Below are 25,000 nucleotides of genomic sequence, written 5' to 3'. Positions count from 1 at the left end.
GAGAGAGAGAGAGAGAGAGAGAGAGAGAGAGAGAGAGAGAGAGAGAGAGAGAGAGAGAGAGACTTACACACAAATATACCAGCCAGCAAACACAGGATGAACCTCAAAATCATAGTACATATTCATCCTTTCAGTCTTTTACGTACGGGGAGAGGATGATAGGAAGGTGTCGGGGCCACAAAGAGACGGTCAGGGCTGCCGGTAACTAAAGAAAATAAATGACAGTATTGGCTGGATTCTGCGATGGGGCAACGATATTCTACAGTGGTCTTATTTGGGTTTATTTTGCTGCTTTCGTTTCAGTCCATGCATAAAGTTTCAGTAAAAGGAAGAATCAGTGAATAAATAAAAAAATAAGATAGATGATAGATATAAACAGACAGCTACATAGAGATAGATATATAAATAGATAGATACTCGTAGATAGAAAGATAAGTAAATACAATGAGAGAGAGAGAGAGAGAGAGAGAGAGAGAGAGAGAGAGAGAGAGAGAGAGAGAGAGAGAGAGAGAGAGAGAGAGAGAGAGAGAGAGAGAATCAGATATTACAGTATATGCATTCTCTCCCTCCCCCTCTCTCTCTCTCTCTCTCTCTCTCTCTCTCTCTCTCTCTCTCTCTCTCTCTCTCTCTCTCTCTCTCTCTCTCTCTCTCACCATTTATCATGCCAAAGCTAATAAAAAAAGGGGAAAAAATAACAATAATAAAACGTGGGAAGAATTGCATTGTGCTCCGGCGAGATCTAATATTTACACCGCTTCTCTCTTCAGTTACTCATAATTTTCCGATCCTCACGAGGTTTCTTGCCTAAAAAATTCCGCAATTCTTCTGCACTATGCTCGTTTTATGTTCATATGTGAGGTTTGTGTCGTGCTTTCTGCCTGTATTAATTTTTTCATATTTTTTTTTCTTAGTAATTTTATGTAAAAATTTTTTTTACCGCTTTCCTTTCATTATGTTACTGTTCAATCTGTCCTGAGAAAAGCTCATGTCCATCAGCTATCATCTAAAGCCAATATTTTTGTCAATATATTTGTCCTTATGCTTTGGGGAACACGTGCCCCCATGTGCTGAAACACACTGTTGTCTATCGCAATAAATTTACATAGGTTTTAGTGGAGATTGGTGGAGTTTTGGTAGTTGTGTTCATATTTCTGTTGATAGTTTTAAATGGATTCTACATCATCAATGTGGAAAAAAATGAGAACCGGACTATTTATCTCTATGGCTTTTAAAAATAGTTCTTACAAGAGAACAAAGCTTTTAAAAATACGACCATTATACTCTTCGTCTCTTCATAAGAGAGATTGCATTGCATTACAGCTAACCTTCTAATTATTAAGATAAAAGCGGCTTACCAGCATGTAGGTTTGTTGTAGATTGAACATTCCAAAGTCATTGACTGAGTTTGATAGAAGTGTTTACTTTCTGAATATCTCCTTACCTATGACGTATTCTCTCTCTCTCTCTCTCTCTCTCTCTCTCTCTCTCTCTCTCTCTCTCTCTCTCTCTCTCTCTCTCTCTCTCTCTCTCTCTCTCTCTCTTCACTTCAATTTCCTTCTGAGGTCTATAAATATTGTTGTTCTAATGGAGGCTTATATTTCTGATGGAGTCTTATTGTTCTCGAAAAATTAACCTTTATACTCACATTACGTAGTGAAACTCTCCAGTTAAACTTCCAATTTAAAAAAAAAAAAAAAAAACTTTGCTAAAAAAAAAACCGCCAACAGTCAACATGACCACTTCAATTCTTCTAACTTCGTTTTGTTCATAATCCTGAATATAATCAATAATATGGATTCCCCAAAGGGCGATCCACTGGTGATCTGCGTTCTTGTAAGCTTTTTAATAGTTCCAATAAAATCTTTGTTCTTGTCTTAAATATACCTAATGTTCAGTAAAGCTGGGAGCAAATCTTAGTAAATAACCTTGGTATGGTTATCTTCCTTCCTGTATGTTTACTTCAAGCCTGCTTTCCAGCCGTCCTGTTGCCGCTGTGACCTAAATCAAAAGTAGTAGTAGTTGGCTCTGATGATGATGATGTATACTTCAGCGTCATCTGATGGATGACCTTTTCAACAAAATATGAAACTGGTTACAAAAAGAGGTTGTAGAGTCTATTACACGTGTGACCTTTCGCGGTCAGGGTACAAAAAACGTGCATTTCAATACTTCAAAGCTCCATGTAAAGAGAAAAATAAAAAAAATAGTCACATCGTCTTCCATTTAACCAAAATGTTCTGGAACAAGTTGCTTTCCTCTATTTCCGTGTGAGTAGAATATCATAATGGTTCAGAAAATAAAGTGATTTGCCTTATTTACTCACTTTTACTTTTTACAATGACGATGTCAGAACCAGATTTGTTTTTTTTATTTTTTTATTTTTCTGTCTCTGAAATTTGTGTGTGCATTGTTTTGTTTGTCACCTTTCATCCTACGGGGTTGATTGAATGAAGGATTACGGACTGAATACAAGGCGACATCTGCAACATTATTATATTATTATATGACGATATAATTCCCCTGTAAGTATTGAGGGCAATGAAGACTCCTTCCTCATATATATATATATATATATATATATATATATATATATATATATATATATATATATATATATATATATATATATATATATCGAAAGGTAAAAATAAAAATAAATAAAAAAATAAAAATAAATTAATAAATAAATAAATTCTTTGAGTTCAGGTGTTGGCAATGTTGTGTGTTTCCAGATTCATGCAACACGTTTCCTCAAATTCTAAATCCCACGCACTAAAACACAGGAATATATTCTTTATTCAGGAGTTTCTAAAGCTCATGTAAACGCAGCACATTTATAACAAAGGTTCCACACGATCTCGCTTTTCTGTTGGTCATGAAACAACGGAAAGATAAAACATTAATAAAGAGAAAAATACAAAACTCATTTCAATTCCTAACAGCCTCGAGCGAATGGCCTCAGATTTTTCCTTTTTAATCGGAAATAATAAGAGCAGCCTCATCTTTCCCAGGAAATGACATACAGAGGAATCAGAGAGGAAATATACATCGAATTAGCACCCATTTGTATTCCATTATCGTTGTTTCTTTGAGTCTGTATTTCGTGCCACGTACCAACAGATTCTTCTAGCTGACGCTAAGCACAGATTTGCAACTTTTCACTATTTCTTCAGCGATAAGGGAAGAGGGGAGGAGGACAAGAGGACGGCGGCGCAATGAATATATATATATATATATATATATATATATATATATATATATATATATATATATATATATATATATATATATATATATATATATATATATATATATATATATATATATATATATATATATATATATTTTCTCACTCCTTTCTTCGCTCCTCTTTCCCTCCCAACCTTCTCACCAAATCCTCTTCTCGTGCCTCTCACTTCACCCCAGGCCGACCGAAGACTTGGAAGGCGTGAAAAGTGGTTCCCTCACGTCATTCTCTAGGGAGAGTAAGAAACCTCACACTTGCTTCTCTTCAAAGTGTAAATTCTATCTCATATCTTATTTTCCACGTGAACTTCCTAGCTTGCCCTGCCTCTACATAATGTCACCCGTTTTTTATATATATATATATATATATATATATATATATATATATATATATATATATATATATATATATATATATATATATATATATATATATATATATATATATATATATATTGGTTGGGAGGTTGGGAGGGAAAGAGGAGCGAAGAAGGGAGTGAGAATGAATAGGGAGAGATAAGAAGAGGAAGGGATATTAGCTGTGGTTGTGGTTTTGGTAAGAAGGGTTAAGAGAGAGAGAGAGAGAGAGAGAGAGAGAGAGAGAGAGAGAGAGAGAGAGAGAGAGAGAGAGAGAGAGAGAGAGAGAGAGAGAGAGAGAGAGAGAGAGAGAGAGGAGACTAAGTGCTATAATGGGCAGGAAGAGGAGGAGGAGGAGGAGGAGGAGGAGGAGGAGGAGAAGGAGGAGGAGGAGGAGGAGGAGGAGGAGGAGGAGGAGGAGGAGGAGGAGGAGAAGGAGGAGGAGGAGAAAGAGAAAAAGGAAGAAGAAGAAGAAGAAGAAGAAGAAGAAGAAGAAGAAGAAGAAGAATGAAAATAAGGAGGAGGAGGAGTAGGAGGTGGAGATGGTAAGGATGAAGACCAATAATCAAACTACCGCACACTTTTCCAACACACACACACACACATACACACACACACACACACACACACACACACACACACACACACACACACATTCCCTTCCTTATCACATGGGCACACAAGCACTCAATGTATCATAACCAGTTATTACTTTTTACGTGAATACCTCGCTTCCCATTGCATAGGGCGTCCCAGATCCCCGTGACCTAACATGATGGTGACTTAATAGCTACTTGAATGCCGAAGAGTAAGTAAAGATGGCCACTACAAGGAGTAAAATATGAATAACTTTTTTCGAGTCCACAGATCAATAATTTCTATATTAATTTTTAATATCAGTTGAGTCTGTAGAGAAATTTCATAAGTGTATCCATTAAGATCCTTATTTATTTTTATTTAAGTTATTGCGAATTAGAAATAAACAAGCGAATATTCTTTGGAATCTTCTAAAATCGTCCTTTTAAGAGCAGTGAATTGAGCAGAATTTTATATATATATATATATATATATATATATATATATATATATATATATATATATATATATATATATATATATATATATATATATATATATATATATATATATATATCCTTATCTTCCTATCACCTCACCGTTATCTCCTTATGTTTCCATTTTTGTCTTTAGTTTTCACACGTGCAATCTGAACATATGAGTATAAAAAAACTTCATCATAGTATCATTATTGTTGATTTCTTAGTACGAAACCCTGATTTACATTTTGTCTATATATTTACTTTACAAATATTTTTTTTGTCTAGATTCATCTCACATTCACTCCAAACATTTACTCAAAAAAAAGTACCTAAAAACACCTGCTTTCCTACATACAAATATCAAAATGTCATTACCTGGCCAAAGCTTGACAGTGAGGAAACGACAGAGGAAGAGAAGAACAACGTGACATCACCCGAATATACAAAAACAACCTCATCCTTTTCTCCCCCAAAATAATAATAAAAAAAAAAACAAAAAAGGAACTAGCCTGAAGGAATCCCCTGGAGAGACAAAGAAAGGCCAGATCAAGAGACCGCAGTGGAGTGTGAGGGGTCCGAGTTGTTGTGCCGCTAATCCATCACACTGGGAGCCGCCAAGCGTAACCCTCAAAGGTGACTCAGGCCAGGAAAGAAATTGTTCTCTAAAAAACGGGCGAGGGTGGGAATGAAAAGTAAGGACGTGGACAACAGGAGGAAACACTGTTGGAGAGAAGAGCTGGTGGGGTGGGCTGTGATGGGAGGTGATGGGAGGTGAGTTTTTTGGGGGTATGGTACATGAGCATTGATTACAGTTGTGTGTGTGTGTGTGTGTGTGTGTGTGTGTGTGTGTGTGTGTGTGTGTGTGTGTTGGGGGTGAATGAGGGATGGGTGAGGGGAGGGGGGAAAGGGCAACGAAACCAATATTCAAGCTTAACAGAGAGAGAGAGAGAGAGAGAGAGAGAGAGAGAGAGAGAGAGAGAGAGAGAGAGAGAGAGAGAGAGAGAGAGAGAGAGAGAGAGAGAGAGAGAGAGAGAGAGAGGTATCAGATTGAGTGACTATTGGGAATTCCATATCTTGACGTGCTTTGCAGCAACAGCGGCAGCGGCAGCAGCAGCAGGAACAACAACAACAGCAACAACAACAACAACAACGAAACACATCTCAGCCACTATGAACATACAATATCTACTATTAATACTCCTACTGCTGTAACTATTACAACTATTAGTACTACAACTATTACTATTACTATTTTTTATGCAAGGCCACTGGCCAAGGGCAAGAGAAAAAAAAACGTATAAAAAAAGCCCCACTTGCCAGGTCCCATAGAGAATTGCAAATAAAAAAATAAATAATGGAAGATAAGTGTTTTGGAACTCTCTTGAAAGAGTTCAATTCACAGGAAGGAGGAAATACAGAAGCAGACAACAAGTTCCAGAGATTATCAGAGAAAGGGATGAATGACTGAGAATACTGGTTAACTTTTACATTTGGGGGGTGGACAGAATAGGGATGAGAGCAAGCAGAAAGTCTTGTGCAACGATGCCGCGGGAGGAGGGGAGGCATACAGTTAACAAGATCAGAAGACCAGTTAGCGTGAAAATAGCGGTAGAAGATAGCAAGATATGCAACATTGCGGCGATAAAAGAGGCTGAAGACGATCAGTTAAAGGAGAGGAGTTGATAAGACGAAAGGCTTTTGATTATATCCTGTCTAAAATAACGGTATGAGTGGAACCCCCCATACAATGGAAATACACTCCATACAAGGACGGATAAGCTGCGGGGTAAAAAAAAAAAAAAATTGGCAGAGAATACTCAGGACGCCTAATTTCAAACTTCAGAGAAACTGTTTTAGCAAGAGATGAGATGTGAAGTTTCCTGTTTAAATTATAAATAAAGAACAGACAAAGGATGTTCAGTGTAGAAGAAAGGGACAGTTGAGTGCCACTAAAGAAGAGGAGATAGTTATCTGGAAGGTTGTGTAGAATTGATAGATGGAGGAATTAAGTTTTTGAGGCACTGAACATTATTACGTTTGCTCTGCCACAATCAGAAATATTTGAGACATCAGAAGTTAGGCGTTCTGTGGCTTCCCTGCGTGAACTGTTTACTTCCTGAAGAGTTGAACGTCTATGAAAAGACGTGGAAAAGTGCTGAGTGTTATCATCAGCGTGGAAGTGGATAAAAAACGAAGGAAGAACGTTGGTGACAAGACAAAACCCTGAGGAATACCAATGTTAATAAACTTAGGGGAAGAACAATGACCGTCTACTACAGCAGCGATAGAACGGTCAGAGAGAAAACTTGAAGTTACAGAGAGAAGGATAAAAGCCGAAGAAGGGTAGTTTGGAAATCAGAGATTTTGTGCCAGACTCTATGAAAAGCAACAACGAAAGTCTCACTAAAATTCCTAAAAGAGGATGACCAAGACTCAGTAAGGAAAGCCTGATCACCAGTAGAGCGGCCTAGATGGAACCCATTCTGGCGATCAGAGAGATTGCTAAGTGATAGATGTTTAAGGATCGTCCTGGTGAGGATAGATTAAAAAAAACTTTAAAGAGGCAGGAAATGAAATCAGTAGGACGGTAGTATGAGGGATAAGAAACGTCATTATTTTTTAGAAACAGGCTGAGTGTAGGCAAACTTCCAGTAAGGAGGAAATGTACATGTTGATAGACAGAGTTGGAAGAGTTTGACTAAGTAAGGTGCAAGCACGGAGGCACAGTTTTGGAGAACAGTAGGAGGAACCCCATATGGTTCATAAACCTTTTGAAGGTTTAGGCCAGCGAGGGCATGGAAAACATCATTGCGAAGAATCCTGATGGGCAACATGGAACAGTTAGAGGGTGGAGGAGAGGGAGGAACAAGCCCTGAATCATCCAAGGTGGAGTTTTTAGCAAAAATTTGGGCGAAAAGTTCGGCTTCAGAAACAGATGAGATGGCAGTGGTGCCATCAGGTTGAAATAAAGGAGGGAAAGATGAAAAAAGCAAGGTTATTGGAGATGTTTTTGGCTAAGTGCCGGATGTCACGAGGGAGTTAGATCTTGAAAGATTTTGACACTTTCTTTTAATGAAGGAGCTTTTCGCTAGTTGGAGAACAACAGACTTGGCATGACTGAGTGCAGGATTATAAAGTGCACGAGATTCAGGTGATGGAAGGCTGAAGTACTTTTGTGGGCCACCTCTCTATCATCTATAGCACGAGAACAGGCTGTGTTAAACCAAGATTTAGAAGGTTTAGGGCGATAGAGTGAGGAATGTACGCCTCCACTACTACTACTACTACTACTACTACCACTACTACTCCTACTACTTACACTACTATTACCACTACCAGCATTACTAAAAACAATGATACTATTAATAATGAATATGATAATATAATGGTAATAATAATAACAAAAAAAAATAATAATATAATTGTAATGACAATAATAGCTAATTGCTGTTGCTATTACGATTGCCAAAACAGCTGCTGCTACTAGTTAATACGTATTCGCCAAAAACACACACACACACACACACACACACACACACACACACAAGAGTGGATGAATTTTGCATCTGCCACCGCGTTATTCATATCACATGAATCCTTCAAGAGTCTGAGATGCAAAGAGCTGAGCTCACTGAGGCGAGCATTCCCTTTACTCTTCCATTGTTTATTTCAAGAGTCTGGACCCTGACGTTGGCCGCGGACGGGAATTCACGGCTACCGAGGCGCACTGTTATTCCTTCGGCCGGAAAATCTACCGTGTTCTGATGTGGTGCGTGTCAGGAGAAGGACGGGGGCAAGGCGGAGGAGGCAGAGGACAAGGGTGGGGACGAGGGCGGGGCGAAGGGCGTAGGAGGACTGGGGGAGACGTCAGTAAATGTTAAAGAGAAGCGATATTATATGAACTTTAGCTCTTAAGTGAACTATGTAAATTCTGAATGTCATCGATGTGATAACAATATTGCCTTTGACACGTAACTAATCAAAATATGTAAAAAGGTGTACTCCTGCATAGATTGCTATGCCATTTTAATTTTTGCATTTTTCCCAAGTTATATTAATTTTGTTTTTACTGCATGTCAGTATTTGCATTCAAATATGAACATAATAATTCTATTGTTTTGAGTAACGTGATTTTATAGTTATTTTTTAACAAGTCTGTGGTCAATAAAATATCTATATGACCACCTATTTATCTATTTCTTTATCTATCTATATGCCCATTCATCTATTTATCTATACATATTTGTTTAATTAGTGGTGTGAGCCCTTATCATTACTACTATGTACTTAACGTGCAATATGTAGAACACGACAACAATGAATCAACACTGCCTGACCTACAGACGTGTTAGGTGTCATTTGTAGGAGCAAGTGTCAGCTGAAGAAACACCAGCGTCCGCCTCCTACGTTAAAGGTTCCAGAGGTTTATTCCTGCTCGAAGTCCAGTCCGTCACATTGCATCACGAGGTACTGAGGAGCCAGGCGTGCAGAACAAAGCCAGGGAGAGAGAGAGAGAGAGAGAGAGAGAGAGAGAGAGAGAGAGAGAGAGAGAGAGAGAGAGAGAGAGAGAGGGAGACGAACAAATCGACAGTAATGTGTATGTGATATGCCCTCCCACTCCACTCGTTCTCTCGTCGGACTGCCTCACTCCACGCCAGTTTCTCTCTCCTCATCTATCGCTTCCACATCTCCACATCTGGCCTCGTCCCGCTGTGTCTGGACCAAGCAGGTAAATTTGCTGCAGGAAAGCCAAGAGAATCTATCAATGTTCTCTCGGTAGTGTGGTTTGCGAGTGCTGCCAGAGAGATGAGTGACACGTAAATGCCGCTGCACAGAAATAAAGAGAAATACATGTTCTGTCAATAGTAGTAAATATATCTGGGCGTTGGTGACGATGAAGAGAGAGAGAGAGAGAGAGAGAGAGAGAGAGAGAGAGAGAGAGAGAGAGAGAGAGAGAGAGAGAGAGAGAGAAAGGGTGTGTGCGAGGCTCGTGTTTCCATCCGGCGAGTCGTGTTGGTAGTCAGAGCGGGAAAAATGCTAATTGAGAGCTACACTGTATTTTCCACCTGTATTATCTAATTAATCCTGGTGGACAAGCGTTGTTTACCTCAGACCAGACGTATCGCATCGCCTCCCTTGCCTGGCCGTGCTGGCGGCGGCTGCGTGTTTACTCAGCTTATGGATCACTCCGCCTCAATCACGACCCAAAGTTGTTTCAATTGGCGAATTTTATCTAATTTATACATTCATTATATTTGCAGCAAAAAGTTACTCTACTTTCTGCTGCGAGTTATAATGATAATAAACGTTCTTTTTGTGTCAAATGAATAAGAGTGTAATTTCGATATCATTGCCTGGTTGACAACTTTATCTGTCGAGGCAATAATATTGGAGTATATTTCAGGCGCTTCGTTTCATTGGATACTAAAGAAGTAAATTCAGTAAGTTCTTACGTTCAACAGAACTATTTGTAGTTCACATACTTGGGAACAATCATCTTGGGTAACGTGATCTGGGAAACCTACAAAGTTGGGAACGGTTTAAGCCAGGTTATTTTAAGAAAAAAAATGATCTACCGAGAACTTGTGACTTACGTGATTAAAAACGTAATAGCAGGAGTCATCTTCGATAATACGATCTCAGAAACAAAACCCAATTAAACAGTTCTAGCCGCCTTGAAACTACGCAGTAAATTTCCGTCCTCCAGGGTTCTGAAAATCAACCCTCGTGCTGCCTTCCTCCTTCTCCAGATCCACCTCGCCCTTCTACTTAAAATACTAAATAGCTTTCGGCCTCGCCTGGCGTGACACAGCGAATCCAAGCAAGACAAATGTGCAAATTCACCCTCTGGCTTCACTTCACGTCCCACTCCGCCGTCCCGAAGATTCATGAGCAAAGTGACCCCGACAGACGCCCTCCAGTAAACCACCACCACACCACCGCAGCCGCACGCCACCCACGCCGCGCCGCCTCGCACCAGACACTGCCCACGCTCATGTGCACATCCACGGCACCTCATTACCGCGCCGCGCTCACCTTACGAACGCCCACCAATCACTCTGACGTTGGGTTGCTTTGATAGAGGTGCTGTGGGCATTTATCTTCGTTCTTATTTATTTTTCAGGGGAATGGGGTTAAATCTGCGTTGTGATATATGTCTTAAGTGGTTTGTTTATTCACTGTTCTTTTTTGTGGTGGGGGGCTGGGGAAGAGAGATGTACGTTTATTTTGGTAATTATTCTTGTTTTTAGTCATATGTGTTTTCGGCGTGTGATACAAAAAAAAAAAAAAAAATAGTAACAATGAGCCACTTTGGTATGTAGGAATTAATGAAAGCTCTCTCTCCTCTCTCTCTCTCCTCTCTCCTCTCTCTCTCTCCCTCTCTCTCTCTCTCTCTCTCTCTCTCTCTCTCTCTCTCTCTCTCAATCATTATATCTATGATTTCCATCTGCTAATTGTTCTTATTAGAAAAAAAATCTCTCTAGATGAAAAAATATCAATGCTCCATTACCTAACCTTTCCTTGGGTCACGTTTCTCATACACGCCCGTGAACTCAGTAACACGCGATGAGTTTAGTTATTTCCCCAAAACAAAACGAAATAAAACAAAGCGAAGTGAAGTGAAGTGAGGAGGATGATGCTGTTGTCGACTTCTACTGGGATTATATAACAGGGACAAAGAGTGTGTGTGCGTGTGTGTGTGTGTGTGTGTGTGTGTGTGTGTGTGTGTTGTGGGGAGCTCGTGAATGTTTAAGCTCGGTAGTCGTCCGTCACTCCTCATTGTCCCCATAATTCCTCTTCTTTCAACGCGACTCTTCCCTCCCCTCTTTCTCTCTCTCCCCTCCTTTTCTATCTTACATGCTCCCCCGCTCTCCCCATCCTGCCATCACCACTTCATAGTTTCTTCTTCCTTCCCTTCTCTCAACACTTCATGTTCTTCTCTTCTCTCTGTTCCCTTCCTTTCTCTCACCCAAATATCTCCTCTTCCTTTCGTCTTTTCAGTTTCACTTATCTTTTTTCCTTGCGTCATCCTTCGTCTCTATTTCCTCTCAGTTTTCCTCGCATTCTCCCTCTGTTTCTCTACGCCTTCTTCCTCCAGCACTTTCTGCTGATTGGGTTAAAAGAAAAGAATAATATTTTCCATGGTATTATGAAAGCTGTTATAATTTTTTTTTTTCTTTTTAATCACTATTGAAGCACGCCAGGCCTGCAGATGGTGGTCAGTGCAGAACCACATATTTCTCTGTCCGTCATAAATAGTTACACAAACTGAAATTACCATTGCAAATTGGGACGTTAAGTGCCATTTAACTATATTGTACCCACTTGGAGGCAAAAGTCCCATTAACATTTTAAAACTTGTCTTAATTTGTGTGAGCAGCTTTTTCTTCCGGGGCGGGAGGGGAGAGGGGAGGGAGGAGGGGAGAGGCTGACACAACTCTTCGCCTGATTACACTTGGAAGAGTTTAAAATGTTGCAGCCGCGGAAGAAAATGTGAGGTCGGTAAGGAGGAAGCGATCTTATATCCAGTTTTCCATAAATTTACAACACTTGAGAAAACCCGAGTTCTTCGCTCACATATACACACACATCCTCTTTAAAGGAGAGCACAGCGCAGTCGTGGCGAGAGAGCCTGAACATCCCGAAGATCAGTGGAGCTATATTAGAGAAGTGCAGCTATACCAGGCAGGCCCAGTGCGAGGAGTCAGACTTAATGTGTTACTCGCCACGAAGCTCCATGGTAATATTAGCTTACGCCCAGCCGTGACTCCCACACACTCCCACACGCTGCAACGCCACTCACAGCCGACACAGATGAATGGACGAAGATTAGGGGAGGCTTTTCTTCGGTGATCCATTCATAAAGGAGGATGCCGATGCTGATAATGACGACGGTAATGATGATAATGATGATAATGATGATGTATGCATATTGTGTGTATGTGTGTGTGTGTGTGTGAGAGAGAGAGAGAGAGAGAGAGAGAGAGAGAGAGAGAGAGAGAGAGAGAGAGAGAGAGAGAGAGAGAGAGAGAGAGAGAGAGAGAGAGAGGTCTATCATGATCTTAATTCAATCTCAACACAATAACACGTAACTAGAAGGCACTCAGAAAGCACACACCTCTCCCAACCACTGCAGAATATGTAAGGGAAGGAACTCCTGACGGGAAAGTGAGAAATCTCGGATCCACATAAGTATCTGCTAATGCCTTAAAATTTAATTAACTCTTCCTTGGCACACGACCGGCCTTTCTACTGAGAACACATTTATTACTTTTTAAGACACGTACCGGACAGAGAGACAGATATAGACGGACAAAAGCTTGGGAATACATGTACCTACGATGATAATAACAGAGAAAAGGATAAGACGAAACGAGGAGAAGGGAATGTTAATGATTCTGAGAAGTTCTGCACACGACGCAAAGAAAACAGGGAAGGAGAAAAGGAGAAACATTTCACGGGAACACAGATAAAAGAAAAAAAAGAAAGGATAAAAGAAACAAAGAAACAAAGTGGAAAGAACAACAATACGATGAAAGCGGGACTGCCAAAACACAACACGAACAAACGGTAAGGAACACAGGACAAAACACACGTAAGTGGAAAACAACATAAAATGAAAAATAAAGCACCGAACATCAACACCGATATAGAGCGCAAATGTGAAAAAAATAATAATAATAACAAAGAAAAGAAGAGAGAAAAAAAGAAGAAGAAAAAAAAACAAAACATCAACAACCCTTTGTAAGAGATGTACGACATGTTGGGCCAAACCAAATCCTTCCTGCTCATTGTTGTTCAGAGGTGTCTCGTCCTCATGAGTTAGATCGAGTCTTTAAACGCAGTGCTTCTAACCTTGCACGTCTTATACTTAATTACTAAAAATATGTAACATGGCCTCCTCCTCCTCCTCCTCCTCCTCCTCCTCCTCCTCCTCCTTCTCCCCCCAGTAACTCCGCCAGATGAGGGAAATATAAGACAATTTCCCAGTAATCCAGATCTTCCTTCAGTCTAATGCCAAGATTAAAGCGGTTAAGAGGGTGGAAAAGAAGAAAACAAGATGTAATTCCTTTACCAAAATGCATCTCATCTGCAGCCTGACGTCACGGGCGGGCCAGCCAATCACGTGGAAGGAATTAATGCAATTGACTCTGCATATTAAATAGTGCATGTAAATTAAAGTGATGGCGTGTTTTCTCCTAAATTGCTGCAAACAACGTTCTTCTTGGCTTTAGCTGTAGTTGTAATATATTAAACGATCGCGCGCCCGCACACACACACACACACACACACACACACACACACACACACACACACACACATTCAGGAGAGAGAGAGAGAGAGAGAGAGAGAGAGAGAGAGAGAGAGAGAGAGAGAGAGAGAGAGAGAGAGAGAGAGAGAGAGAGAGAGAGAGAGCACGGCGTCGTGAACACTCTCCAGTGTCATCTACACCACCGCCAGCGCCGCGACAACAGCCCACAACACTCCGGGAAGGAAGGGGTGAAGGTCTTAAGCACTTTGTTGTGTCTGCAGGCTGAGTCCTCCTCCTGTTTTCCTCTACTATTCCCCTCCGCCTCCCATTTTCTGTGTCCCAGCTGGGTTCAACATTCCCTTGCAAGAATCAGCATTGATTCTCCCCCCCCCCAACACACACACACTTTATGGATGTAATGTATGTTCAGTATTATTATTATTTTTTTCTTTTTTATGAATAAGACAACTTATGAAAATTTTCCACTTCCCACCAAGAATGATACTCAGATAACATGAACTCTATAAAATCTTATGTACAACCGTAAAGAGATTTTTCACTCTTGTAACAGTAACTACATTTAATCTTGAGTGGGTAAAAATACCTGGATTTTCTATAGCCACTGATCGTCTACTTCTCTTGTTATCTTCCCATGAGCCTTCTTACTCATGAGCATTATACACATAATTTCTTCTATTAATTGCTCAGAGAATATTTTCTTTTTGCAATATCCTTAATAAAGAGTCAAGGTAATCACTGCATACATGTCGTCTGGATGTAATATTTGACAAGACTTGTATACTGATCCTGTGTTCATAAAGTGATTGTTTCTACGTAAAACAGGATTCTTGCCACATGACCTCAACTGTACTGACATAATCCGAAAGGATGAAAGCAAAGACACCGGATGAAAAGTACCAAAACAGCCAAGTCTCTTTTGTGTGCGAGTATAATGTATTGCAGTTTTTCCCTCTATCCATCCACGTGTGCCAAGAATTCAAGGAGGGGACGCCTGAGTACTGCAATAATACAAGCGGCGCAGTATTCACTGAAAATTGCAGGCACATCCAAAAGTACTGATCATATTTCAAAGTTTTCTTTAGTGATGCAAATATAGCGGTTTCAGTGTGAGATACGAATACATGGGAAATTACAATTAAGAAAAGAGAGATCTAACAAACGTCATGTCATGATGTTATTATCTGTATTTTCACAGCGAGGGGCGGCTGCCATTACCATGTTGTGGAAAGCGCTGCCAAACCAATTAAACAACAATATAGAGAATTAATTATCTTTGCCTCAAAAAAAAATAAGTGAAATAAATAAATAGAATAAATAAATGAATAAACATAAATAAAAATAAATAAATAAATAGATAAAAGAAAATAAATGAAAAAAATAAACAAAAAAATAATAACTGTCTGATATCGTAGCATAGCCCGCTATGCTCACAACTCAAAGGTCCAATGTTCGATGTCAGGGAGGAAGCGGCGCATAGGCAATCTCCTTACTGCCTTGGTTTGTCGACTTAAGGTAAGGGCATGTCGGGTGTTACGTCTTCCAGCACAACACTCGTTTGATCAAATCAGATGGAGGCAAACACTGCTACATTAGGAAATCTCGTGGCAGTTCCATTACCTGGGTAAGTGACCTGCTGGTGGAATGTATCATGGACGGCGGGCTGTGGGGGTGGGGGGGGTTTGGCATGGGGCAGAGCGTTTGGAGGCACGAGGCGGGGAGCCTCACTTCTGTCGGACGTAATTTCATGGCCTGCAGTTTGGATAACAGGCTAAAGCAAATAGTGGCATTATTGGTTTACCTGCAAGTGGGTGGGGAGGCTGGACTGGCGTTATGGGCAATGTGTGGTGTCTGTGGGCGCGGGCTGGTGCGGGACTTCGTTGCTGCGGGTGTGGGAGAGGGGGGAGGGGGAACAGGAGCAGTCTCGTCTCCTCGGTATGCAAGAAGTCTCGTGTGCTTATACGACACAGTAGTGAGGAAAGGCCGACTGTACCAAGCCTGCTTTCCGCTTAAAACATGTCACGGCTCAGGAAATGACTCCCTTCCTGCCTTGTAGCTTCCAGAGAAAAAGCAGACAACCCCGCGTGGCAGCCAGAAATGAGAACGTTTTAGATTGGATTGTTTGGAATGACGCGGGACGCACTCCACCAAGTGATTTGTTTTTACTTTTATAAACTTTATTCAGATACGGATCTACCCACTGTTTCCGCTGGATGGGCTCCAGACGATGGTAAGGGTGAAATTGGTGATTCTGATGTTACAGAATGATTGAAAATACGAACAAGCTCCTCTGATTAATCTCCTTAAACTAAACATGGAGAGCGACTGCAATGTGTAACTCTCCTTGTGGCGTGTCTGTGGCGGCGAGGACGTGAATACTTGACTGAGTTAGAAGAGAGAATATAATCTGGTCATCGATAATTATCGATGATCAAATCATCCAAAATTGCTCAAGTTCCATCTCCAACTATCTGAATTCAATTTCATCCACTGAATTTTCATTCCGTGAACATTTGAGGATATAAATAAATGAAATGTATACGCTATTATTCAGCGCAGACATCCTCTGAATGATTTATCAGTCTGCCGCCTTTCTGCCAGGCAATCTGCAAATGAGGCTACTTGTTCGTGACCTGCAATGAACTCCACCACGCCCCGCCCCGCCGCTCCCCGACCAGCCCTCTGCCACACCTCCAATTAGTCCCCTGATGAAGACGACCTGGCATCACGTGGGGGTCCTCCCTTACGTAGTCTCCCGCCAAGCTCCAAATTAGAGCCACAATACCGCTAGTAACGCCTCCTTAGGGCCGCACAAGATCATTACCAAGCCGCATAAATAGCAAGATTAGCGAGGGAGTCACGACCACCGAGGCACCGTTGTGTGGCTGCTACTGGCGCTGGCTTGGAGGGGACCGCTGCTCGACGCTACCAATATACTCACGGAAAAGAGAGAGGCGGAAAAGAAAATGTAAGAAAGATATAGTAATTTTGTAATAATTAATGATGAATGTGAAAGCCGAAAGAAGTTGCTATGAATAAGTACATTTTCTTTCGCCTGTATATTATCTTAGACTGGAAAAGATGGAATATACATGCCGACATGATCATGGAACTTGGGACAAAGCGCAAGGAGGTGCAAACACATCGTAACCTTCGCAGCGTGTGCACAGAGGCAACGCTCATTATGTAACCCGCGGAAAACTTCTGGATGTGAAGTTGCGAAAAACAAATACGAGAAAAGAGAAAATATGATTCAGTACCGCACAGGAAGACTGAAGTATTTAACGATCGGCAAGGCTAACATTAAGAGGTGATTAGATTTCTTACGTTAAATCGACGAAGCAAGTGCGTGAAAACTTGGCTTGGTGGGTGATGCAGTGCTGTGTGTCCATGCGTGTGGTGAGAACATTGAGTCCTAAGAGAATCTGACACACTTGAGCAGCAGTGGGGGTGGCGTGCCTTATGACAATGGTGAGTCTCGCTACGTCTGCCGTGACTCAAGATGTTATAGACTCGCCCAGCAGGAGTATATGGCATTGCCGATACCTCTGCAGAAGACATAAAATTTCCGGAGGTGAATGAAGAATCTATACTCGTATAACGGAGCGGCCACGTAACGTATTATGCTGTTACGTTACGTGGATGTGGAGGTGCAAGACGCGAAATGAACGAATTGATGCCTTGGGATTATAATGGTTTCAAAGAATCATAGAGGCATCAATGAAGAAACCATGTATCAAACCAACGACTGTTAAGTGTGAATGAATTTTTTTTACCTTAATAATCCACGAACGAACATTGCTACACAGGCTACTGGGGTGCTTCACGAAAATCAATCAGATCCATTGGGTTGCTTCACCAGGCGACACCATTGCGTGAAGGTGACTAAAAGGACACCAGCATACTTTGTAGCTGGCTGAAGTTGATCAATTGCACTGTTATTCGGTAGGAGCGAAGTGCTTACCTCCAGGCACGCTCAGGATCGTCCTCAAGAGCAGGGTGAGGGATGCATGAAGAGCTGGATTAGGAACTTGGAACCCACTGTTGACATCCTGAAGGTGATAAATAATAGTGTTAAAAATGGTACAATGAACGTCCTGAAATTAGAGCGAGTAAGCTTTTTTTTTCGTGTATTTTTAAAGTAAGCAATGGCGAAGTTTAAATAAAAGAAGCAAGTGAAGTAAAGTAAATAGTGCATACTTCCTTTCTACCTTCCTCTGTATTAAAAACATGGTATGCTTCCGTTCCTCGTTCCCATTTCTAACCTTATTCATAATCTTTTTAAAGTGAATTTCTTGACTTTCATTTCTTCTTCCGGAACATACATTACTGTCCATTTTTAGCACAGATTTTTCTTTCATTCCAATTAACGTTCCAACCAAATATCCCACTAATTTCTGTGTCAAAAGTTGTATTACCTTGGCAAGACTGTTGAGAGTAATAGCTTACCTCATCCATCACTTTGACTCTCTCTCTCTCTCTCTCTCTCTCTCTCTCTCTCTCTCTCTCTCTCTCTCTCTCTCTCTCTCTCTCTCTCTCTCTCTCTCTCTCTCTCATTCCTGCTGGCTCATAGTCACAGTCACTCGTCGCTGCTTGTTCCATGTCATGAGACGAAACTGGAGGGTGTGAGGAGAAGGTGGAAAACAAGAGCGTGAAATGGTTAAGACTCAAGGGTGAGAAGTGTCGAGGGTCAGGAAGGTGGGAAAGGTGGATGACAACAAGGGTGGAGAGAGGGGTGCGTCACCAGGCTGAGGGGAGGAGAGCGGGGGAAAAGACAGCGAGTAGGAAAAGTAAGACAATCCAAAAGACAGTCAGTTGTTTAGTTTACTTTACAGCACCGATTCACTTCTCTGTCAAAGCGCCACTTACAAGCGATTGGAAGTAACTGTGAAAAAAAAAAAAGATGAGAAGACAAAAGTAAAGAACCTCTCGCCTGTGCTGAGCGGATTAGTGTATTTTTCTCCAGCCAGAAGTCAGAGTTGAGTGTTTGTAAAAAAATGCTGTTGCTGTTGTTGTTGTTATTGTTGCTGATGCTACCGTTGTTGCTTTTTCTGGTGTTGTTGTGGTGATGGTACTGTAGATGTCGGTGGTGGTGGTGGTGGTGGTCGTGGTGACAAATGCTGGTGGTGGTTATGGTGGAAATAGTTAAGGTTGCAGTTTTTGTGGTGGTAGTGGTTAGTGGAAGAGGTGGTGGTGGTGGTGGTGGTGGTGGTGGTGGTGGTGATGGTAATGGTGATGCTGTTAGTGACTGAAAATATCTGAATTGGTGGCAACAGTGGCGACGCAGGTGCTGATGAAACTCCTTAAATATAAAGTTTTCAGTATATGTTGAAGTTAACACTGCATTCATTACATCCAGTACACACGCCCCTTTCTTCACGCCAAAGCTTCAGTCGGGGAGCTGCAGCATACATTCATTTCGCAGATGATAAAAAAACAAAAAAACAAGCAAACAAACAAACTTTCGACGCGCTTTGTTCCACAACTCTCGCCCGGTATTTACAACCCCCAAGTTCCGCAGGTTTACCGCCGGCTTGGCAGACACATTAATCCTACAAGCTGTGACCGTCTGTGTTGTGTGAGCGCCGAATTAAGACTATCGCGTGGGAACCTCTGCGTTAGTACTGAGCTGGGCAAGAGATATGAAGGTGCAGCATCCTGGAAGTGATTGTATTCCGTGCCAACAAAGCCAAAGTGTGTACAGACTTGTACTTCAACCATATATTTTTCTTTCTGGTTAGCAAAATTCAATTTTTCATTTTTGCATTCGTAATTATTGTCGGAATCCACTTCTTCTAGCTTTCCTAATTTAACCTAACTGGCACGTTAAACAATCACTCATCTCTCTGGAAAAGAAACCACAAACAACAGCGATAGTAATTACGTGTCACTAAAAAAATTTTCTTTTTTCTGTTAGAGTGAAACGTGTCTAAATCTGTAAAATTTTACTTTTTCCGGACTTCAATCTATTTAATGTCACGCAAGAAGCCGTTGTGATAAGTGTTCCCTAAACTTCCGAGGCATATTATTATTCTTGCTGGCATTCGACCACAGGATTACTCCACATAACAGGTCTTTGCTGAATGTTTGAAGAACATCCAAACATGACTTCCACGTGGAGGGCACAGCAACACCCCGGAGAACCAACAGAACTCCATCAAACTGCTGTATTGGCTGAAAAGTGTAAGGAGTGTCGTCAGCCGTGAGACGCTTGGAGCGCCTCGTCTCCCTTTCCTCCCTGGCGAGCGGGAAGACGATGCTCCCTCAGTGATAAAAAATGAGAGGAATCCCTCGCACATATGAAAGGCCAAGATCAATTACAATCTTCCGGATCAAGTCCCCGCTGGTTGGGCGCTTTGTGCCGCCCTGAGGAATCTGCGGCAAAGTCTTCCGTGGATAATACAATTTTCCGGAACACTGATGCCGTAAATTAACAATAAATACGATAATACGTGAACGAAGCTTCTGCGAAAGGAGGAAAATCTCTTAATGCTCTCCTTCCCTCTCCTGCTCTTAAAAATTCCTCCAGGGGGCGACAGTCCCGCGCCGAGGGCTGCGATTCCGACTCAAAGGGAAGGATGTGCGGGGCGACGATTTTTAGTCCGGCGCGCCGAGAGTCTGGCGGCCACCTAATCGAAACAAAATTTATGTAGAGGACCGACCGCGACCTGGCGAGTTAATATCGTATATCGTGGCGGCGGCAGCTGAGTAGCCAAGGCGGGGCGGGAGTGCTGCTGGAGGCCTGGTCGGGGGGCGGGGGAGGAAGAGAATGGTTGCCTCGAGAGCTTCATCTTGTGTTCTTGACGAGCCTCGTTAGGGAGACTCCACCGCGACGAGGCACATAACCTTCTTATCAGGAACAAATTTATTTCCGCACACCACTATTGATGTCAAACTTTCGTCGGCAATTTACTATTAATGAAGTTGTATCGGAAATCTGCTGCTATTACATCGATGTAGGTTATAACGAAACTGACACAAACTGGTATATAACGTTACGCTGTTATATAAATTCCGAACACGACATTCCGTTGAAATACATTCAGTACACCTAATTAACAGACAACGACAGTTACTTCAGTACTCTAGACCAGTATTGCTCAAACTTTCCGAGAGATTGAGAAATTCATGTACCTTCGCGCCTTGGACAATTAATTACAAAAGAATTGCATGAATATTTGCCATTTTTCTCTAGTATTGATTGAAATTATATAAATAAAAGTACGAGATTTATATTTTACACATGAAAAATATGTATTTGGTCTTACATAATTGTTATATAGGTGTTAAATGTATAAAAAAGCAAAGTGCGACAACTCAAACACATGAGACGCTAGTTGCTTTTGAGTGTAATGTACTGATATAATACTTAAATTTGTAATACTTCATTCTCAATGTTAATTGATTTCTTACATGAAACTTCCACAAATATCTTTTCGTACTCAGCACTGTTACACACACCGACCATGTCATTAGCAAGCAAACCATTCCTTTCCTCCCACAACCTACTAAGTCTCTCCAAATGCTACACTTCCATACATGGCAACGTTCTCCAGTAGATGGGATTTCTAATAATACCAACCTAACAAGAACACACTACGGACTCTCCTACATCTCAGCTCTTCCCTCCTCCTCCTCCTCCTCCTCCTCCTCCTCCTCTTCTTCTTACAGAGCCAAGCTGAGGCGCGACACAGCCAGTGCTAGGCGTGTTTGTCTCACCTGGAATGTTAAGACTCGAGCAAAACTGGGACGCAATGTTTTACTTTTGATGTTCACTCGACCTTCATAATTTCGACACATATTTAGCTTTGCCCCTCTCTTTCCCTCTCACTTTTCTTCTCCCTCTAAAAGGAGGCTCCCGAGAGATGTTCGTCCAAGTGAATATACATAATTAAGTTCGTTTGGAACTCAGGAAATGTAGGTCTCTTGTACCACGCTAAGTTTTTTAATCTTTGTTTGCTATTTTTTTTTCTACTTTAATATAGCTATAGAAATTATTAAACGAGTTTACTTCAGTGTGTGTGTGTGTGTGTGTGTGTGTGTGTGTGTGTGTGTGTGTGTGTGTGTGTGTGTGTGTGTGTGTGTGTGTGTGTGTGTGTGTATACAAAGTTGAATAATCCCCAGGTCTCCTCGCCTCGAGCAGCTCACACCAATACCGGACAATATTTCTTTTCACTCGAGTGGTTGAAAGTTTACATAAGAACACAAGAACATAAGAAATAAGGGAAGCTGCAAGAAGCCACCAGGCTTACACGTGGCAGTCCCTATATGAAATATACCTACCTATTTCCACCTATCATCCCCATCCATAAACCCGTCTAATCTTCTCTTAAAGCTTCCCAATGTCTTAGCACTAACATGATTACTGAGTCTGTTCTACTCATCTACCACTTTATTTGAGAACCAGTTCCTTCCTATTTCTTTCTTAAATCTAAATTTTTCAAGCTTGAACCCGTTGTTTCTTGTTCTGTCCTGTTTGCTGATCTTAAGAATTTTGCTTACGTCCCCCTTGTTATAACCCTTATACCACCTAAAGACTTCAGTCAGGTCCCATCTTAACCTACGTCTCTCTAAAGAATTCAAATTTAACAATTTCAATCTCGCCTCGTAAGGAATACTCCTCATCTTCTGTATCCTTTTAGTCATTCTCCTTTGTACTAATTCTAATAGACCTATATCCTTCTTGTAATGTGGGGACCAGAACTGCACAGCGTAGTCTAGACGAGGTCTGACCAGCGCCAAATATAACTTTAATATTACTTCAGGCATTCTACTTTTAAGACTCCTAAAAAATCAATCCTAATACCCTATTTGCCCTGTTTCTTGCCTCTATGCATTGCTTTCTTATACGGATTTCATAGCTAACTATAATTCCTAAATCTTTTTCGTACCCTAAACCTACCAGAGTTTCGTTGTTTATTGTGTACCTACTGTGTGGGTTTCCTCTACCTACGCTAAGTACTTTGCATTATTACATAACGCTCACGTGGTTGCCAGGTGCTGAGTGATCAAGGTACTTGTAATATCCGGATACCTTTCCCAGCGGCCCTGTGGTGGAGGGATTGTGCCTTGTTCTCCCGCTCTGCCCGGCGTCTCACCCTGCTCGAACACAACCTGGCTATTGTTATATACATGCGTACATTGTTTTTCTCAACGTAAAACTGGATGCACACCCTTTCAATGCTATCACGCGCTACGTCGTATGTAAGCATTTCAATATTTTACACAGGAATCCATTTGCCAGGGTTCATACTTTTATGAAACTAACAAAGAAACAATTGAATTGTTCTCCAGAAAAGGCTTCGGTCTGTCCTGTGGCGAGCGGTGGCGGCAGCGGGAACGGTTAACCTTCCTCCACGACACGAGTCCTGCGTCCCTACCAACATTCATAGCTAATACTTTATGGAGAGATCCCTCAAGACCTTAAGTTACCGGCTATGGCTATTGATTCATCGGTCTGTTCTATCGCAGTCTAGAGATAAGTACTGATCTCGAGTACGAGTCCTCTACAGTTATTGCCTGTATTATGAATGGTTTGGAGTATATTTTGGATCTTTAATTATTAGTTGTTTTAATGTACTTTTCGTTTGCTGCCAGCCAAGTGCTGAGCTATATATGACCAAATAATGGATACAAAAATTATCTTCCTATACTCTAGAAATAAATCATTAATGAATTTCTGAATATCAAAAGCCAGGGAAGTCAACAACGCCCACACTATGAGAGCAGACCACCTCTTTCTCTCCAGTAACCTGCGCCGTACAGGTGATATTTTTTTTTACTTTATACATACCCATGTCCTGTGTAGTGGAAGCCTTGCTCATAAAAGGAAAAATGTAGAGTTAAACCTCGGCTGTGTTTGTGTTTCAGGTCCACGAGTCGGTATTTTTTGTTCAGTGCAAGCCATCCATTAGTATGCAGCTTGGCGTGAACAGAATGGAGCCCCAGAGCGAGGACCCGATGTAACAATATAGACACACGGCATCTGGCACCGCTAAGCACACGCTCATATATACAGCTTACCAAACATTAAAAAGTAAATAAAAAGGCTCTGCGCAGCTCAGCGTGTTTGTCCTCCACGTCGTTGTGCTGGACGACACACCCATTAAATGAAAACATTCGCCCAGACACCAGCGTCCTGTCTCAATACTGGCTGCGGCATTTTTATCCGCCTGGTGACAAAAGGCATCTGTTCCTGAGCTCGTCCAGAAGAAAGGTACAAGTGAGGACACACGTGACGGGGCGGCTGCGACAAAGCTCCGACAAAAAGCCAGTAAAATATATGATCTGTTGCGTTTTCGTTCAGATCTTTCTTACAATGTACAGTTTGTGAAATCCTGTTAATTTTGTGAAGTAAATCATGTGCCATTCATCTATTTTATTCACCGTTCTTGCTCTAAATATGCCTTTCCTTCTCTCAAAAGCTCTTTCTAGATGAAAGTTTCATGTTTGCAAAAGTTATCTCTTTCTCTCTCTCACACACACACACACACACACACACACACACAACTCTAATCAGTCTCATCTCCTTCCACCAAGATCAAGTTCACGCCATAGTCACCTTTATGGGAGTTGGCACCGTGGTCATTACTAAAGTCTATCGTGTTACAAGAGAGAAAGACCGCGTTGTGAAGTGGCTGTCTCGCTTGATTACCGATACACCCGAGAGTCGGTTTCAGGCTCTCAGGGTCCGCGTCACCACCCGGCTACACACCCACTCAGGCTTGTCAGAGAGCCCCCAATTAACTACTTAATCAGTATCTTGGAGAGCCTCCCAGTCCCACATCTAAGCGACTCTTTTACACCAAAGTGGCACCCAGTAACTACGTAGTATCTGAATTATTCACGTATATAGAAGTGTTAGGGATTATTTTTATGGTTAGCGCCTGACAGTTCTTAGCCAATCAAAATACAAAGATGAGACTAATAATGCTTTTATGTACGAAATAAAAAAAATAAAAAAATCCTATAACTAAAAAAAATATATATTTAATAAAAGTCAGCGGGATTTAGTATTTTTTTTTATCTTGAAAGAAAAATAAAATCTTAAAAGAAAAATCAAAGCTAA

At 41.3% G+C, this 25,000-nt stretch overlaps 1 protein-coding gene across 1 annotated transcript in view; it reads right to left on the bottom strand.

Moving 5' to 3' along the window:
• Positions 1-25,000, bottom strand: part of LOC135099947 (uncharacterized) — a 104,291-nt gene that overhangs the window by 55,114 nt on the left and 24,177 nt on the right. The window contains exon 2 of the mRNA XM_064002681.1: positions 17,897-17,984. The gene's annotated coding sequence lies outside the window, so the exon portion shown is untranslated. The remainder of the gene's footprint in view (positions 1-17,896; positions 17,985-25,000) is intronic.

The sequence above is a fragment of the Scylla paramamosain genome, chromosome 4, assembly GCF_035594125.1.
Source record: "Scylla paramamosain isolate STU-SP2022 chromosome 4, ASM3559412v1, whole genome shotgun sequence".
Classification (NCBI taxonomy): domain Eukaryota; kingdom Metazoa; phylum Arthropoda; class Malacostraca; order Decapoda; family Portunidae; genus Scylla; species Scylla paramamosain.
Note: the sequence above shows the minus strand (reverse complement) of the source record. Positions and strands in the feature narration are given on the sequence as shown.